The sequence below is a fragment of the Triticum urartu genome, chromosome 5, assembly GCF_003073215.2.
Source record: "Triticum urartu cultivar G1812 chromosome 5, Tu2.1, whole genome shotgun sequence".
In the NCBI taxonomy this organism is placed as follows: Eukaryota; Viridiplantae; Streptophyta; class Magnoliopsida; order Poales; family Poaceae; genus Triticum; species Triticum urartu.
The window spans coordinates 67,658,883-67,677,835 of record NC_053026.1 but is presented as its reverse complement, the minus strand read 5'-3'; positions in this window follow the sequence as shown (position 1 = coordinate 67,677,835).

The following is an 18,953-nucleotide window of genomic DNA, read 5'->3' as shown; positions in this document are numbered from 1 at the left end:
CTAGAAGGCACAACCTTCTGTGCCCCACTTTTACTTTTTGTTATTTATATTAAATAAAATAAAATAAAAAAAATTTCTGTCTGTTATCTGATTATCCGTGCAATATAAAAATATCTCGAAAATAAAAGTTCTCCAAATGCCCTGAAAATTAAATATGATTTTTTTAGAATATTTGAGGATTTATGGAACGAAGAACACACCAGGGGGGCCAACCACCTTGCCACAAGGGTGGAGGGCGCGCCCACCCTCCTAGGGCATGCCCCCTGCCTCGTGGGCTCACAGTGGCCCTCATCCACTTATTCCTGCACCCACACACTTCATCTTCCTCCCACAAACATGAATAACCAGCTCAAGCACGAGTTCTAGCTCATCTTGCTGCCATTTTCGATCTCCTTGCTCAAAGCACCTCTCACAAAACTGCTTGAGGAGATTGTTCCTTGGTATGTGACTCCTCCATTGGTCCAATTAGTTTTTGTTCTAGTGCTTTATTCATTGCAAATTTTTGCTGCTTAGGTGACCCTGTTCTTGAGCTTGCATGCCAAATTTATATGGTCAAAAGTAGTTTTGATGCATGATATAGGCCCTAGGCACTTGTAGGAGTAGTTACTATCAATATTATTGAGTTTGGTTTACTTTTATTTTGAAGTTACTAAAAAAATTCAGAATTTTCCAGAGGAAGAAAAATGCTTAGGAAAATGTTCCAAGGTGGTTCTTCAAAGAAGCAAGGACCCAGGCTTGCAATGCGTATGCTGACAAAGAGCCACCGAGAGACATTCCAGTGCGTCCTTGTGAGTGGCCTTCTGAAAATTTTATGGATCAAGCGGGAATAAAAGAAGAATTCAACGCGTATTTGCATAAGCTGATCTCGTGAGCTTTGAGGAAGAGAAGTGCAGTCAGTATCATGAGCTCACTACCTCCTTTGTGAGGAGGTTTGAATTTTCCACTTCACGTAATTCTCCAACTGTCCTGTTTGATCTTTATGATAAATCTTATACCATGGACTTAGAGGATTTTACCACTGCATGCAAACTTCCACAATGGGGTAGTATAAGGGATCCTCGCAAATCTGAATTTAGAGATTTTCTTGCTGATATAACTGTGGGAGAATCTAGAGATATTACACAAGCTACCATAGGGAGCATTCACTTTCCTGCCATACATTATTTTGCTCTCTTCATAGGCAGATGCATAAATGGTAAAGATGAAGCATGTCACGTGTGTGTCCCTCACCTCAGTATTCTTAGGAGTGCTGTGTTAGGAGACAAATCATATAATTTGGGAGCCATTGTTGCACGTAGGTTGCATCTTAATAGACGTAATGGAGATTTCTTTGGTGGAATTTTTGCAACCCGCGTAGCTAATTTTCTTGGTATAGATGTGCGCGAATATGATATTGAATTACCTCCTGCCTATACAGTTTGTCGAGAGGAACGAATCACCTCTCCAGTATCGACTAATCTTTGACAGACACCGTGCTATCTGTATTACTCTCCCTACTCCAGCTTTCTTTGATTATCAGGCAAGAGGAGGATATACTATTACCAGAGAGGAGGCAGATGAGTACGAGAGGAGAGAGGAGGCCGCTCGTTGCCATGCTACAGCTCAGCAGGCGATAGCTGCTGCATCACAGTACGACCCCAACAACTATTATTATGGATATCCGCCAGGCCAGCCGTGGCCATAGACCAACTTAGGCCAAAAGCCTAAGCTTCGGGGAGTACGTTTTTCTCACCGACATTACATTTATGCTCACACACTCATTGCTAGATGTCGGTGCTCATACTTTTTCATTGTATCATCCATGCTAGTTTACTTTCCTTTTTATGCTTTCTTCTTGTGTGTTTAATAAACCTTAAGAAAAAAAATCAAAAAAATTAGTTGTAGCTTTTAATTAGTTTACTTTCCATGCTTGTATTAGTAATTAAAAAGAAAACCCAAAAATATTTCTTGTTCTTCTTTCGCTTGTTGGGAGCTTTCCCATGTAAATAGTTTTATTTTTTTTCTTTTCTTTGGGGGTCGATAGGAGAAGACCATAATTAAATTGTTGAAGTGGCTCTTATATGCATTATTGTTGATCTGATAAAAGAGCCCATATTGCCTTGTCTTCTCATGTTTATTGAATGCCTGCAGATTCCAGCTTAGTCCAATGCACGTGCACTATTATTATTATTCACATCGTTCGGTCGTGCAAGTGAAAGGCAATAATGATGATTATATGATGGTCTGGCTGAGATGAGAAAAGCTGGTATGAACTTGACCTCTTTTGTTTTTGTAAATATGATTAGTTCATCATTCTCGATTCGGCCTACTATGAATAAACATGTTTGTAATGACAACTAGAGATCATAGTTTCTTGTGCCATGCTTGATTAGCTATGAGTTATAATGGTTTACCTTGCGTGCCAATATGCTATTGAGATGGTTATGATGTGGTATGATAGGGTGGTATCCTCCTCTGAATGATTTAAGTGACTTGACTTGGCACATGTTCACGCATGTAGTTGAAACAAAATCAACATAGCCTTCACTATATTTATGTTCATGGTGGATTATATCCTACTCATGCTTGCATTCGGTGTTGATTAATTTTAATGCATGTTCATGACTGTTGTCGCTCTCTAGCTGGCTGCTTCCCAATCTTTTTCTAGCCTTCACCTGTACTAAGTGGGAATACTGCTTGTGCATCCAATCCCTTAAACCCCAAAGTTATTCCACATGAGTCCACTATACCTACCTATATACGGTATATACCTGTCGTTCCAAGTAAATTTGTATGTGCCAAACTCTAAACCTTTAAATAAATATCATGTTTTGTATTCTCGAATAGCTCATGTATAAACTAGGGCTGTATGTATCTTCCATGTTAGGCGGGTTATTCTCAAGAGGAGTGGACTCCGCTCCTCATTCACGAGATAAATGGCTGGTCACCAGGATGCCCAGTCCCATGCTTTATGCAAACTAAATCAAAATAATTGCAAACAAAACTCCCCCTGGGACTCTTGTTAGTTGGAGGCACTCGTTGTTTTGAGCAAGCCATGGATTGATGCTTGTGGTGCAAGGGGGAGCATAAACTTTACCATTCTGTTTGGGAACCGCCTATAATGTGTGTAGCATGGAAGATATCGCCATCTCTTGGTTGTTATGTTGAAAATGAAAGTATACCGCTCAAAATATTATTCACCTCTATTTCAAAGCTGAGCTCTGGCACCTCTACAAATCCCTGCTTCCCTCTGTGAAGGGCCTATCTATTTACTTTTATGCTGAGTCATCATCCTCTTATTAAAAAGCACCAGTTGGAGAGCACCGCTGTCATTTGCATTCTCTATTGTTTGTTTACATTGAGTATGACTTGACTGGATCTCTTTTACCATGAATTACAATGTCTAGTCAGTCCTTGGTCTTTAAAGGTGCTCTCCATTTATGTTTTGCAGTCTCACAAAGGGCTAGCGAGATACCATCCTGTTATATCATATTATGGTTGTTTTGAGAAAGTGTTGTCATCTGAGTTTTATTATTATGGCTCGCTAGTTGATTATGCTATTGATATGAGTAACTTGAGACCTATGCGTTATTGCGAATGTGGTTAATTATAATTTTTGCTGAAAACTTGAATGTTGGCTTTACATATTTCCAACAACAAGAGCAAACAGAGTTTGTAAAAGTTTTTCTTTATCACTTTCAGTTTGTCAACTGAATTGCTTGAGGACAAGCAAAGGTTTAAGCTTGGGGGAGTTGATATGTCTCCAACGTATCTACTTTTCCAAACACTTTTGCCCTTGTTTTGGACTCTAACTTGCATGATTTGAATGGAACTAACCCGGACTGGCGCTGTTTTAAGCAGAACTACCATGGTGTTATTTATGTGCAGGAGCAAACGTTCTCGGAATGACCTGAAACTTCACGGAGACACTTTCAGAAAATAAGAAAAATACCTGGCAAAGATGAAGGCCAGGGGGCCCACCGTCTCTCCACAAGGGTGGGGGGTGCGCCTGCCCCCCTAGGGCGCGCCCCCTACCTCGTGGGCCCCCTGTTGCCTCTCCGACTCCAACTCCACCTCCATATATTGAGTTTCGGGGAGAAAAAAATCAGAGAGAAGAAATCATCATGTTTTACGATATGGAGCCACTGCCAAGCCCTAAAACTTCTCGGGAGGGCTGATCTGGAGTCCGTTCGGGGCTCCGGAGAGGGGAGTCCATCGCCATCGTCATCATCAACCATCCTCCATCACCAATTTCATGATGCTCACCGCCGTGCGTGAGTAATTCCATCGTAGGCTTGCTGGACGGTGATGGGTTGGATGGGATCTATCATGTAATCGAGTTAGTTTTGTTAGGGTTTGATCCGTAGTGTCCACTATGTTCTGAGATTGATGTTGCTATGACTTTTCTATGCTTAATGCTTGTCACTAGGGCCCGAGTGCCATGATTTCAGATCTGAACCTATTATGTTTTCATCAATATATGAGTGTTCTTGATCCTATCTTGCAAGTCCATAGTCACCTATTATGTGTTATGATATGTCAACCCCGAAGTGACAATAATCGGGATACTTACCGGTGATGACCGTAGTTTGAGGAGTTCATGTATTCACTATGTGTTAATGCTTTGTTCCGGTTCTCTATTAAAAGGAGGCCTTAATATCCCTTAGTTTCCGTAAGGACCCCGCTGCCACGGGAGGGTAGGACAAAAGATGTCATGCAAGTTCTTTTCCATAAGCACGTATGACTATGTTCGGAATACATGCCTACATTATATCAATGAACTGGAGGTAGTTCTGTGTCACCCTAGGTTATAACTGCTACATGATGAACCGCATCCGGCATAATTCTCCATCACCAATCCATTGCCTACGAGCTTTCCATATATTGTGCTTCACTTATTTACTTTTCCGTTGGTATTGCTATCATCACTACAAAATACCAAAAACATTGTTTTTACTACTGTTACCTTTTGCAACGGTTATCACCACTATCATATTACCTTGCTACTAAACACTTTGTTGCAGATACTAAGTTTCCAGGTGTGGTTGAATTGACAACTCAGCTGCTAATACTTGAGAATATTCTTTGGCTCCCCTTGTGTCAAATCAATAAATTTGGGTTAAATACTCTACCCTCGAAAACTGTTGCGATCCCCTATACTTGTCGGTTATCAAGTGCTTGTTGGTGAAGACGGGCCATTCGGGCCTGCTCGCAGAGCCATGCCATGGGCTGCAGGCAGGGAAGTCTGGGGACCCCCATTCCTAGAACGCCGACAGTAGCCCGCGGGCCCAAGGCGCGCTCGGGCTTGGCTTCGAGGCGAAGCCAAAGGTCAAGTGCGGAGCGCCACGGGCCCCAATAGCATGTGGCCTTGGTCGACGCATGGCGGTTGATAGGACGTGGGCGTCTCCGCTTCCCCATGCTGCCTCGGCAACTGCCCGACTTGACAAGTCCCTGCGACATGCAAGGAAAACCATCATTACCTGTGATCGCGGGGGCCTTGGTTGGCCATCTCCTGCTATAAATGGGAGGGGGCGGAGGAGCCCCCGTCGCCCATCTCTTCCCATTTCGCTTGCTGCTGCCCCCTCGCACCATTGCCAACACCAATGGCGCCCATCAGAAGGTTTTCCGCGACGGAGAAAGGAAAGACTCCCCTCGACGGGCTGGTACCGCTTCCGCCGAAGAAGAGGCCGGCCCACCGCCACGACGAGGCAACGATGCAGGTGGTGATGAGGCCTTGGTGCGAGCGGCCCCCTCCCGGGTATTCGTTACCCCTGTACGCCCAAGCCGGGGGCTCAGGAGGGAGAGGCGACGAGCATCGGCACGCGCGCCGTGGCCATGGTCGCTGTGCCGCGGTGGCGCGCGCCGCCACCCCTGGAGTCCACGCCACAGACTCCTCGCGCGAGCTTGTGCTATGGGTGGCGAGAACCCTGAGCACTTGGACCCGCTTCCCTTCCTTCTTCTCAGTCGAGATGCCGCGAGGGGGCCCGTCGAGCTTTGGCTGCAGCATGTCGACTGCGAAACGCCGGCGACTGGAGTGGAGGTTGAGGCCGTCTCCTTGGGAAAGATCTTCATGACCCGAGGCTGGGGTGAGGTCACTCGAGTGTGTCGTGCGGAGGGCGCCCTGGTGATCCACTTCGTGTAAGACGGTGCCTCCACGCTGTTCTTCAAGGTCTTCGATGCAGAAGGCCGCCATCTAGAGTGATGCCCTAGGTGGGGTCATCAAGCTGGCACCACAGCTGGGTCAGGGTCTACTGCCCGCGTCGCCAGCGGCTCCTCAGGAAGCAGCGGCGACACTTGGGAGTCCAGCGATTCTCCCGAGCTCTACGAGACCCTAGAGACGAGCGACGACAGCTACGTGCCCCTAAGCTCCCGCCGAGCCCGGAACAGGGCTGCAACATTAGGCTGCCGCCACTGATCTGGATGAGGTTGGCGTCGGCCTCTGGTGGCCCACTGTTGATGATGGCGTCATCCACAGGGGCACATGTAGTTAGGATTCCCTAAGTTCTTGCCTTTTGTTCCCTACGAGGAATCAAGAAATGCCCCGTGGGGGTGTGTAAAGGTTTTGTAATGCCGCTTGTCAATATTGTCCTTATCATGAACTTGCGCGAGCGCGAGTCCTACTTCAGCTCGGTCTCCCTTTCTGACCTCGCGACGACTTGGCACTCTACGTTGACAGGTCCCGGTCCCCAGGCAGGCTGCAGCCATCGCTGGTATGCCAGGTCGCGTGCCGTGGTCAAGGCCAGGAGGTGAGCGGCCCGAGGTCCAATAAGAGTTCCTGAGGCGCGATGCTCAGGAGGTCCCCTTTAGCGCTCAAGCAGCCGTCGAGAGTTAAGAAAGGGGGATGACGTTGCTGCAGTAGGGCTGCGGTTACGATGGTTCTTAGTCCTAAGCGGTTTAGCCAACCCGGGCTCGGGATTTATCTTGACGGTCCGGAGTTGATTCCTCATGATGCGCCAGATTCGTGCATAGGCGCCCGAAGCATAGCTAAGCCAGGCCCATGCGAGCCTATCCCCCTTCTCCACGCTCTCCTTCGTGCTCTGTGTCCTCAGGTCCCGGCCCTCGAGCGCGCTCAGCCGCCGCTGGTATGCCAGGTCGCGTGCCATGGTCAAGGCCAGGGGGTGAGGGCTGGATATCCAGTAGGAGCTCCTAAGTCGCGATGCTCAGGATGCCCCCTTTTAACGCGCAAGCGGATTGCATGGGAGAAGAGGGAGCTCATGGTCCCACCTTTCGTCGCCTTTAGGAGATTCCTGCAAGCCAGCACAAGGAGAGACACAGTTTGCCATTATAGTTGCCGGTCCGCCGCTGGTCGCTCCGCGAGGAGATGAAGGCACTGAGGGCCTGGTGAGGTGACGTGCGCGGGGCATGCTGTGAGCCAGAGCTCGACCGCTCAGGTTTGTCGATGTTGCAGGGATGGACCCGAGCACAAGCGTCGTGCCAGCGTGAGTAGCCCCCATGGCGGGTGAGAATCAAGCAGGTGATGGTCATAGGTAGATTAAGCATGGAGGGCAAACTTGCTCAGGTAAATGCATGAATGATATGCGCCACTGGGTCCTGCCCGAGCGGCTTGGGGATGATGCAGCCCGAGGGGCGCCCCCAGCAAGGTAAGCTAAAGACATAAAAAGGAAGGAACACATGCCACAGGGACGGACCCACGCGGCCTGGGAATAATGCAGCCCCCTAGGCGCCGCCAGCTAAATGGACTTGGAAAATTTCACCTGGTTCCGTTGATGAAGGGGTGTTGAGGCAGCTGAAGGTACGCGGCGAAGGGGTTGCCCCTCACGAGCCACCGGGGCCCTGAGCCTCGGGAGGCCCTGGGGGTCCAGGCGGTTCCTTGAGGACCGTCGCCATCTCCGCCAGGACTGCGTGGTGCCTGGCCTCCTGACCCATCATGATGCTCCGCAGGTTGCGCTGGAAGGCAATAGCCACGCTCAGCAGGCCGAACGACATACGAACGTAGCTGTGAGGTGGACCTTCGGAGCGCCCAACACGCGAAGGCCAGAAGCACTCCTGAGATGCGGCTCGGTTGAGCCCTGATATGTCGATGCAGATGTGCAGCTCACCACCCTCGCTTGGGTGGGGGGCAACGCCAGGTGGGCGGTGGTCGCCGCGTATTGCTCTTGCTTCCTGAAGCTCTTGAGATATCTTGGCGATGAACTCCAGAGCGCCGGGCGCTCCTTGCTCAGTGTCCTCATGAGGGATACGTGCCGCGAAACACGCCTCCAAGTGGTGCCCGAGCGCCTCCCTCGTGACGTTGGCAAGGTCTGAGGCCCTCCAGAAGAGAGCCCCCGTGCCCTGCCCGAGGACGGCACCGGGCGCGCCTTCCTATGCGACAGAGGGAGGCGCCCCAGGTGTGGGCGTTGATCTTGATGAGGTGCCACTTGCAGGCGATGGAATTCGGTTCCTGGAAGCCCCCGGCCCCTCGTCCTGATGGTGGTCGTCATTCCTTCTTGGTGCTGGCGGTAGTGGAGGGAGACCGGTGTTGCCCTGAGGACGATCCTCACGAGGCTGATCCCTCCAGGCGCCCTCGCGAGACTTATCTCGCCAGCGGTCCTCGCGAGGCCAGTCGTGCCACTCCTGGCGCGGGCCACGGTCATCCTAGCATCCGCCACCACGCCCACCTCCTCGACCGTAGCCCCGGTCGTTGTGCTCGGGGGGTCAACCGAAGCGTCCTTCTCGAATGGCTCTGAGGTCTTGACAGTTACTGGTGTTGAGTCACTTGGGATTTATATCTGCTTATCATTATGAAGAACTTGAAAGATCCAAGAACCTAGATTTATCCCTCAACTACGAGGGGAGGTAAGGAACTGCCATCTAGCTCTGCACTTGATTCACCTTCTGTTTTGAGTAAGCTTGCGACACCTAAACCTGCTTATGCTATTAATTCTGATATGTCGCACTTGCGCACTTGGTCGCCAAGTTGAACAGCTCCAGAGACGTGCACAACTCCTCATGGATGGCGAGCTCCTCCTTCATCTTGACGTTGCGGAGGCCATCGGAGAACGCGGAGATGATGGCCTCATCCTTCACCTTGGGGATCTTGAGGCGAACGTTGTTGAAGTGCTGGATGTTCTTCTGGAGGGTCTCTCCTGGTTGTTGCTTGACATGGCGTAGGTCACCCGCAGCCGGTGGGCAGTCGCGAGTGCCCTGGAAGTTGGTAACGAAACGGTCGCGCATCTCGTTCCAGGAGGAGATTGAGCCTGGAGGCAGGTTCAGGAGCTAGGAGCGGGCACCATCCTTGAGAGCCATGGGGAACCAGTTCACCATGACTTCTCATCGCCATTGGACGCCTCGATGCTCATCTCGTAGAGCTGCAGGAACTCCGTGGGGTCGGGCGTGCCGTCATAGCGAGGAGGCAAACCCAGCTTGAAGTTGCCCGGCCAAGCGAAGCTACGTAGCTCAGGGGAGAAGGCGCTGCAGCCTGCCGTGGTCACCGGGACTCTGCACTGGTGGAGAACTTGTCCTTGATGGGGTCCGCGCACCATCGCTGCAGGCAGCACGCGGTGTTGCTGTGGGGGCGCAGGGAGCGCTGGGGCGTTTTCTCGTGGCCGAGGGACTTCTTGGCAGCTTCTTTATTCTTGCGCGGGCGCCGGACGCGGTAGGTCGCACCGTGGGGCCACGCGCCTGGGCGCCAAGACTCCGTCTTGGGGCAGAGGTGGTGGAGGCGCTCCATGGGCCATGCCGCCCGTGGCCGGAGGAGGGCGAGGCAGCGAGAGGGACGGCGCAGGGGAGCCCCCTGCGGTGCTGACAAGCTCGGCGATGCTGTCGAGCTAGACCTCGTAGAGGTCGTTTACCTGGCGGTAGCACAGGAGCTCGTGCGCCATGCACAAAGTGGCCTGCGCGTCCACGGGAGCGCAACGAGCGTGGGATGAAGAACCGGCCAGGGTCAGGGATGGAGTGGCGGTACGGCTGTCCCGCCGCACCGAGGGGTGCAGCGAGGATGCTTGCTGCTTGTTCCCCGCCGGGCCGGTGGCGGCGTTGGCGACAGGCGACGGAGAACAATGGGGTGGCCCGCCAACGGGAGCCGTATGAGCAATGCGGGCGGCAAGGGCAGCCCGGCGCTCAGCGCAAGCGCAGCGAGCGTCCTCCATGGAGACGATTTTCTAAAACTTTCGGGTTGTCTCCCTGGCAGCGCTTTCTTTAAAGCCATTAAGCTAGGCATAAGGTGCTCAAGTAATGAATCCACCCGGATCCCAAGGTATATCAAAGCCAATTTGAATTAGCAATGATTTGGCATTTAGTAGTGAGCACAAAGCAACATATATCAAGCAATGACAAAGTCTAACTCTCTTCCTATGCATCGACATGTCATAAAAGAACAATTCATGCACACATAGTAAAGGCCAATGCATAGTATAAATAGTTTCTTGCAATTTTATCGTGTGGGAAACATAGAGATGTGGAGATATAGTTCCTCCCTCATAATAATTGCAAGTAGGAGGAGCAAGCACATGCATATTATATCTACCAAAATCATCATGTGTAGTAGTAAAACGCAATCCATCAATATAATCCTTAATAAGGGCAAACTTCTCCGATATAGTGTAGTCGGGAGAATTCAAATAGATAATAGGACTATCATGCATGGGTGCAATAGCAACAATTTCATGTTTAATATAAGTGTAACGCCCCGAGACCATTGCGCCAGGTGTCTTCCAGTTATTCGCTGTTGTTGCCTTGTCATTTGTTTGCATGTCATGCATTTCATATCATGTCATCATGTGCATCTCATTTGCATACGTGTTCGTCTCATGCATCCAAGCATTTTCCCCGTTGTCCGTTTTGCAATCCGACACTCCTATGTCCTCCGGCGCCCTCCTTTTGCCTCTTTTTGTGTGTTGGTGTTAAACATTCTCGGAGTGGACCGAGATTTGCCAAGCGGCCTTGGTACACCACCGGTAGACCGCCTGTCAAGTTTCGTGCCATTTGGAGTCCGTTTGATACTCCAACGGTTAACCGAGGAACCGTAAAGGCCTCGTGTGTGTTGCAGCCCAATACCCCTCCAAAGTTGCCCCAAACCCGTCCAAACTCCCTCCATCCTCTCGGCCATTCGATTGCGATCGCGTGGCCAAAAACCGCACCTCATTTGGACTCTCCTAGCTCCCTCTACCTATAAATATGTGTCTCCCTCCGAAATTTCGCGGATGAACCCTAGTCTTCTTCTACCTTCCGCCGCCAGACATGTCCATCCCGAGCCGCACGTGTCCGCGCTGCCACCCCGTCGAATTCACCACTCGCGCCGTCCGGCGCGCCCTGCGCCCGATCCGCTGCCACCCTTCACGTCGGCACCCGTCGCCGTCGCTACGCCCGGCCTCCTCCTCGTCGCCGGTACCCCCTCCGGCGGGATCCGGATCGGAGCCGACCAGATCTGCCCGCTTCCAGCTGGTCCTTGCCCCGCCCTGCTGCGGCTCCGCCGCCCCTGCCTCCCCGATCCAGGCGGGATTGGGATGACGACCACGAGCGCTCGTGTGGGCCTCCTCCCTGCTACGGCCCAGCTGGCCTGCCTCACCCGGCTCGCCTTGTTCTCCTCTTCCTGGGCCGAAGCCCATGGTGAGCCTTGCCTTATCCAGTGCCCCGTGCATCATTTAGTTATCTAGCGCTCACATATTTTTTTCTGGAAAACTGCTAAGTCTCAGATCTGTGACATTTTATAGCCCTGTTCAACATGCTATATCTCCGTGACTGTAGCTTCGTTTTGCATGCATGATATATCAAAATGTTCATCATGATGTTCTCTTCATTTTGTTCCATCGCACCATGCTTGTTTGAGTCCATCTTGATGCCCTAATGACTGTTGCATGAGTGCTATAAAATGTTAGTTCCTGTTTCTTAACATATCATGAGCATTTGTCATTTTTGCCAAGATTATTGTGTGCTGCATATGGGCATGAGCTCTACATTTGTTTTGGGCTATGCCATGCCATCTTTACAGGGGTGTATGCCATGTATTTTTGTGATCAATGTGGTGACTAGCACAAGCATGCAAAGTAGCTCTCGTGATGTTGCTGATTTCAGAGACTTAGAACACTAAGTCTTTTTCCTGTTGTTATTTCAATGCCATGTATTCATGTTGATACAGAGAGATCCATGATTCTTTTGAGTAGGTTTAGTAAGGATGATTTTGACATATGGTTATGCTCTATCCATCCATGTCTTTGTTTGCAATTATGGAGTACCCTAGCATGACTCAATCTTGCTCTACTTTTGCTATAAAATGTTCCTGGCAGATTGGTTACGTGTTAATCAATTTTGCCAAGGTTGTTGTAGTTGATCCATGCATGCTATGAGATGGTTCTTGCCATGGTTAGCTTCTTGAACTTGTCTTCTTGCTGGATGTATGCTTAGTTTCTCATGCAATGCCTTGTGTTGAGTGCATCGAGCTCGCAAACATGCCTTCATAACTCTGTTTTTGCCATGTCCAGTTTTCTGCTAAGTCTGAATCTGTTAACGAAACTTGCTATGTTTACATGGGTGCCATCTTATTTTCTGTGCCCTTTTGGCTTATGGTCAGTAAGGGACTTTTGTTATATGCTTTGAGTAGGTTCATGCCATGCCTTGTATTGCTATGATCTGATCCTGTATTATGTTGTTATCTTGCTCTAAACATTGCTTCCTGATGTTAATTCCTGGCATGTTGTTATTTTCACTAAGTCTGTGATGCTGTTATCTTTTGCTCTTTTGCCATGATTGTTTGAACCTGCTCTTGTGTGATTTAGCCGTAGCTCAGTGTTCATCTTTTGTCAAGCATCTTGAGTAGATCACTGCCATGTGCTTTGTTGCTATGTTGGAGTACAGTAGCTTAGTTTCTTGTTGCATTCTAGATGGCATCGTGCTGTTAATCGCAGAATAGTGCCATTATTGTTTTGCTTGCCTTTTGCAAACCGTGCATCCATTTCCGGCGATCTTTATATCGATTTCCACCGAAATCAACTCATCTTTCCAGCGGCGCACTTTGTTTTCCAAGTTGAGGACTGCTTCAATCTTTTCCTTTCGGAGCACGCATATGCATTGCATATCACATCCCGCATATCATGCCATGTTTTGCATCATGTTGCTTGCGCATTGCACCGTGGTTGATTGTGGTTTCCTTTACTTGTGTTCTTGCCTTGGGTAGAGCCCGGAGACGAGTTCGTGATCGAGGAACCCGTTGAGTACGCTTACGAGGATCAAGCTTACGTCAACCCGGAGAACTTTGCAGGCAAGATGACCATACCCTCGAAATCACTTCTATCTTTGCATGCTAGTTGCTTGCTCTATTGCTATGCCGCGATACCTACCACGTGCTATATCATGCCTCCCATATTGCCTTGTCAAGCCTCTAACCCACCTTGTCCTAGCAAACTGTTGTTTGGCTATGTTACCGCTTTGCTCAGCCCCTCTTATAGCGTTGCTAGTTGCAGGTGAAGATGAAGTTTGTTCCATGTTGGAACATGGATATGTTTGGGATATCACAATATATCTTATTTACTTAATGCATCTATATACTTGGTAAAGGGTGGAAGGCTCGGCCTTATGCCTGGTGTTTTGTTCCACTCTTGCTGCCCTAGTTTCCGTCATACCGGTGTTATGTTCCTTGATTTTGCGTTCCTTACGCGGTTGGGTTATAATGGGAACCCCTTGATAGTTTGCCTTGAATAAAACTCATCCAGCAAGGCCCAACCTTGGTTTTACATTTGCACTAACAACCCATCACCTTCCCTAGGGTTCTGCAGACTCAAGGGTCATCTTTATTTTAACCCCCCTCAGGCCAGTGCTTCTCTAAGTGTTGGTCCGAACCGGGCAGCCTGTGGGGCCACCTCGGGGAAACTTGAGGGTTGGTTTTACTCGTAGCTTGACCTATCCAGTGTTGCCCTGAGAACGAGATATGTGCAGCTCCTATTGGGATTGTCGGCACATCGGGCGGCTTTGCTGGTCTTGTTTTACCATTGTCGAAATGTCTTGTAACCGGGATTCCGAGTCTGATCGGGTCTTCCTGGGAGAAGGAATATCCTTCGTTGACCGTGAGAGCTTGTGATGGGCTAAGTTGGGACACCCCTGCAGGGTTTTGAACTTTCGAAAGTCGTGCCCGCGGTTATGGGCAGATGGGAATTTGTTAATGTCCGATTGTAGAGAACTTGACACTTAACTTAATTAAAATGCATCAACCGCGTGTGTAGCCGTGATGGTCTCTTTCCGGCGGAGTCCGGGAAGTGAACACGGTTCTTGTGTTATGTTTGATCGTAAGTAGTTTCAGGATCACTTCTAGTTCAGACTGTTGCATTGCTTCTCTTCTCGCTCTCATTTGCGTATGTTAGCCACCATATATGCTAGTGCTTATTGCAGCTCCACCTCACTACCTTTTCCTACCCATAATCTTAAATAGTCTTGATCGCGAGGGTGTGAGATTGCCGAGTCCCTGTGACTCACAGATTACCTCAAACAGTTACAGGTGCCTGATGTCTACTACACAACCTTCTTCTTGTAGACGTTGTTGGGCCTCCAAGTGCAGAGGTTTGTAGGACAGTAGCAAATTTCCTTCAAGTGGATGACCTAAGGTTTATCAATCCGTAGGAGGAGTAGGATGAAGATGGTCTCTCTCAAGCAACCCTGCAACCAAATAACAAAGAGTTTCTTGTGTCCCCAACACACCCAATACAATGGTAAATTGTATAGGTGCACTAGATCGGCGAAGAGATGGTGATACAAGTGGTATATGGATAGTAGATAAAGGTATTTGTAATCTGAAATAATAAAAACAGCAAGGTAGCAAGTGATAAAGGTGAGCGTAAACGGTATTGCAATGCTTGGAAACAAGGCCTAGGGTTCATACTTTCACTAGTGTAAGTCCTCTCAACAATACTAACATAATTGGATCACATACCTATCCCTCAACATGCAACAAAGAGTCACTCCAAAGTCACTAATAGCAGAGAACGAATGAAGAGATTATGGTAGGGTACGAAACCACCTCAAAGTTATTCTTTCCAATCAATCCGTTGGGCTATTCCTATAAGTGTCACAAACAGCCCTAAAGTTCGTACTAGAATAACACCTTAAGACACAAATCAATCAAAACCCTAATGTCACCTAGATACTCCAATGTCACCTCAAGTATCCGTGGGCATGATTATACAATATGCATCACACAATCTCAGATTCATCTATTCAACCAACACAAAGGACCTCAAAGAGTACCCCAAAGTTCTACCGGAGAATCACGACGAAAACGTGTGCCAACCCCTATGCATAGGTTCATGAACATGCAAGTTGGTCACCAAAACATACATCAAGTGGCATGCGGTAACCCATTGTTACCACAGATATCCACGGCAAGACGTACATCAAGTGTTCTCAAGTCTTTAAAGACTCAATCGGATAAGATAACCTCAAGAGGGAAACTCAATTCATTATAAGAGAGAAGAGGGGGAGGAGAAACATAAGATCCAACTATAATAGCAAAGCTTGCGATACATCTAGATCGTATCATCTCAAGAACACGAGAGAGAGAGAGAGATCAAACACATAGCTACTGGTACATACCCTCATCCCCGAGGGAGAACTACCCCCTCCTCGTCATGTTGAGCACCGGGATGATGAAGATGGCCATCGGAGAAGGATTTCCCCCTCCGGCAGGGTGCCGGAATGGGTCTAGATTGGTTTTTGGTGGCCACGGAAGCTTTTGGCGGCGGAACTCCCGATCTATTGTGCTCGTGGATGTTTTTAGGGTATGTGGAGATATATAGACGGAAGAAGCACATCAGGGGAGCCACGGGGGCCCCACGAGGCAAGGGCGCGCCCTAGGGGGGTGGGCACGCCCCCACCCTCGTGGGAAGCTCCCGTATCTTCTGACGTGGGGTCCAAGTCCATCAGGCGTGTTTCCTTCCAAAAATAACTTCTCAAGTTGATTTCATTCCGTTTCTACTCCGTCTGATATTCCTTTTCTTCAAAACACTGAAATAGGCATAAAACAACAAATCTGGCTGGGCCTCCGGCTAATAGGTTTGTCCCAAAAATAATATAAAAGTGGATAATAAAGCCCAATATTGCCCAAAACAGTAGATAATATAGCATGGAGCAATCAAAAATTTTAGATACGTTGGAGACGTATCAAGCATCCCTAGCTTAATTCCTGCTCGTCCTCGAGTAGGTAAATCATAAAAAAGATAATTTTTGATGTGGAATGCTAGTTGGCATAATTTCAATGTAATTCTTCTTAATTGTGGTATGAATATTCAGATCTGAAAGATCCAAGACAAAAGTTTAATATTGACATAAAAATAATAATACTTCAAGCATACTAATAAAGCAATTATGTCTTCTCAAAATAACATGGCCAAAGAATGCTATCCCTACAAAATCATATAGTCTGGCTATGCTCTATCTTCACCACACAAAATATTTAAATCATGCACAACCCCGATGACAAGCCAAGCACTTGTTTCATACTCTAACGTTTTCAAAACTTTTTCAATCTTCACGCAATACGTGAGCGTGAGCCATGGACATATCACTATAGGTGGAATGGAATGGTGGTTGTGGAGAAGACAAAAAGGGAGAAGATAGTCTCACACCAACTAGGCGTATCAACGGGCTATGGAGATACCCATCAATAGATATCAATGTGAGTGAGTAGGGATTGCCATGCAATGGATGCACTAGAGCTATAAGTGTATGAAAGCTCAAAAAGAAACTAAGTGGGTGTGCATCCAACCTGCTTGCTCACGAAGACCTAGGGCATTTTGAGGAATCCCATCATTGGAATATACAAGCCAAGTTCTATAATGAAAGATTCCCACTAGTATATGAAAGTGACAACATAGGAGACTCTCTATCATGAAGATCATGGTGCTAATTTGAAGCACAAGTGTGGTAAAAGGATAGTAGCATTGCCCCTTCTCTCTTTTTCTCTCATTTCATTTTTTAATTTTTTCTATTTGGGCCTTTCTCTTTTTTTGGCCTCTTTTTTTATTTTTTTATTTGGGCTTCTTTGGCCTCTTTTATTTTTTTATTTTTGTCCGGAGTCTCATCCCGACTTGTAGGGGAATCATAGTCTCCATCATCCTTTCCTCACTGGGACAATGCTCTAATAATGATGATCATCAGACTTTTATTTACTTACAACTCAAGAATTACAACTCGATACTTAGAACAAGATATGACTCTATATGAATGCCTCCGGCGGTGTACCGGGATGTGCAATGACTCATGAGTGACATGTATGAAAGAATTATGAATGGTGGCTTTGCCACAAATACGATGTCAACTACATGATCATGCAGAGCAATATGACAATGATGAAGTGTGTCATAATAAACGGAACGGTGGAAATTTGCATGGCAATATATCTTGGAATGGCTATGGAAATGCCATGATAGGTAGGTATGGTGGCTGTTTTGAGGAAGGTATATGGTGGAAGGGTGAGAGTGCATATAATCCATGGACTCAACATTAGTCATAAAGAACTCACATACTTATTGCAAAAATCTATTAGTTATCGAAACAAAGTACTACGCGCATGCTCCTAGGGGGATAGATTGGTAGGAAAAGACCATCGCTCGTCCCCGACCGCCACTCATAAGGAAGACAATCAATAAATAAATCATGCTCCGATTTCATCACATAACGGTTCACCATACGTGCATGCTACGGGAATCACAAGCTTCAACACAAGTATTTCTCAAATTCACAACTACTCAACTAGCATGACTCTAATATCACCATCTCCATATCTTAAAACAATTATCAAGTATCAAACTTCTCGTAGTATTCAACACACTCATAAGAGAATTTTATTATTCTTCTTGTATACCTAGCATATTAGGATTATAAGCAAATTACCATGCTATTTAAGAATCTCAAAATAATCTAAGTGAAGCATGAGAGATCAATTGTTTCTATAAAACAAATCTACCGCCGTGCTCTAAAATATAGAAGTGAAGCACTAGAGCAAATGACAAACTACTCCGAAAGATATAAGTGAAGATCAATGAGTAGTCGAATAATTATGCAACTATGTGAAGACTCTCTAACATTTAATAATTTCAGATCTTGGTATTTTATTCAAACAGCAAGCAAAGCAAAATAAAATGACATTCTAAGAATAGCAAACATCATGTGAAGAAGCAAAAACTTAGGATCAACCGATACTAACTGATAGTTGTTGAAGAAGAAAGGTGGGATGCCAACCGGGGAATACCCAAGCTTAGATGCTTGAGACTTCTTGAAATATTATCTTGGGGGGCCTTGGGAATCCCAAAGCTTGAGATTTTGTGTCTCCTTAATTCCTCTCATATCACGGTCTCCCTAAATCTCAAAAGCTTCATCCACACAAAACTCAACAAAGGACTCGTGAGATAAGTTAGTATAAACCATTGCCATAACCTTATCATACTCTACTGTAGAAAATCACTAAAATTATTACTCAACATTGGATACTAAATTCCTCTGCATATTTAATAGTCCTATACTCAAATAGAATCATTGAAGAAGCAAACATATGCAAACAATGCAAACATAACAACAATCTGCCTAAACAGGATAGTCTGTAAAGAATGCTGCAACATCCATACTTCCCTAGATCCAAAAATTATGAAAGAAAATTCCCACTGTAGTAAATTTATCATATCTTAATATTCAAAAGGTTTCAACATTTTATCACATTGTGACTTCTCTAGGGAATTATTGCAACAGCGGCAAACTTTCTGTTTTCAAACAGCAACATGTATACTTGTAACATAGGCATAGTAAAGGCTATCAATGCCACTTTTATTGTAATAAAAGATGAAAAACATTGTTCTAAATAACATCAAGCAAACCCTAACAAAATAAATTGACGCTCCAAGAAAAACACATATCATGTGGTGAATAAAAATATAGCTCTATGTAAAGTTACCGATGAACGAAGACGAAAGAGGGGATGCCTTCCGAAGCATCCCCAAGCTTAGGCTCTTGGTTGTACTTGAATATTACCTTGGGGTGCCTTGGGAATCCCCAAGCTT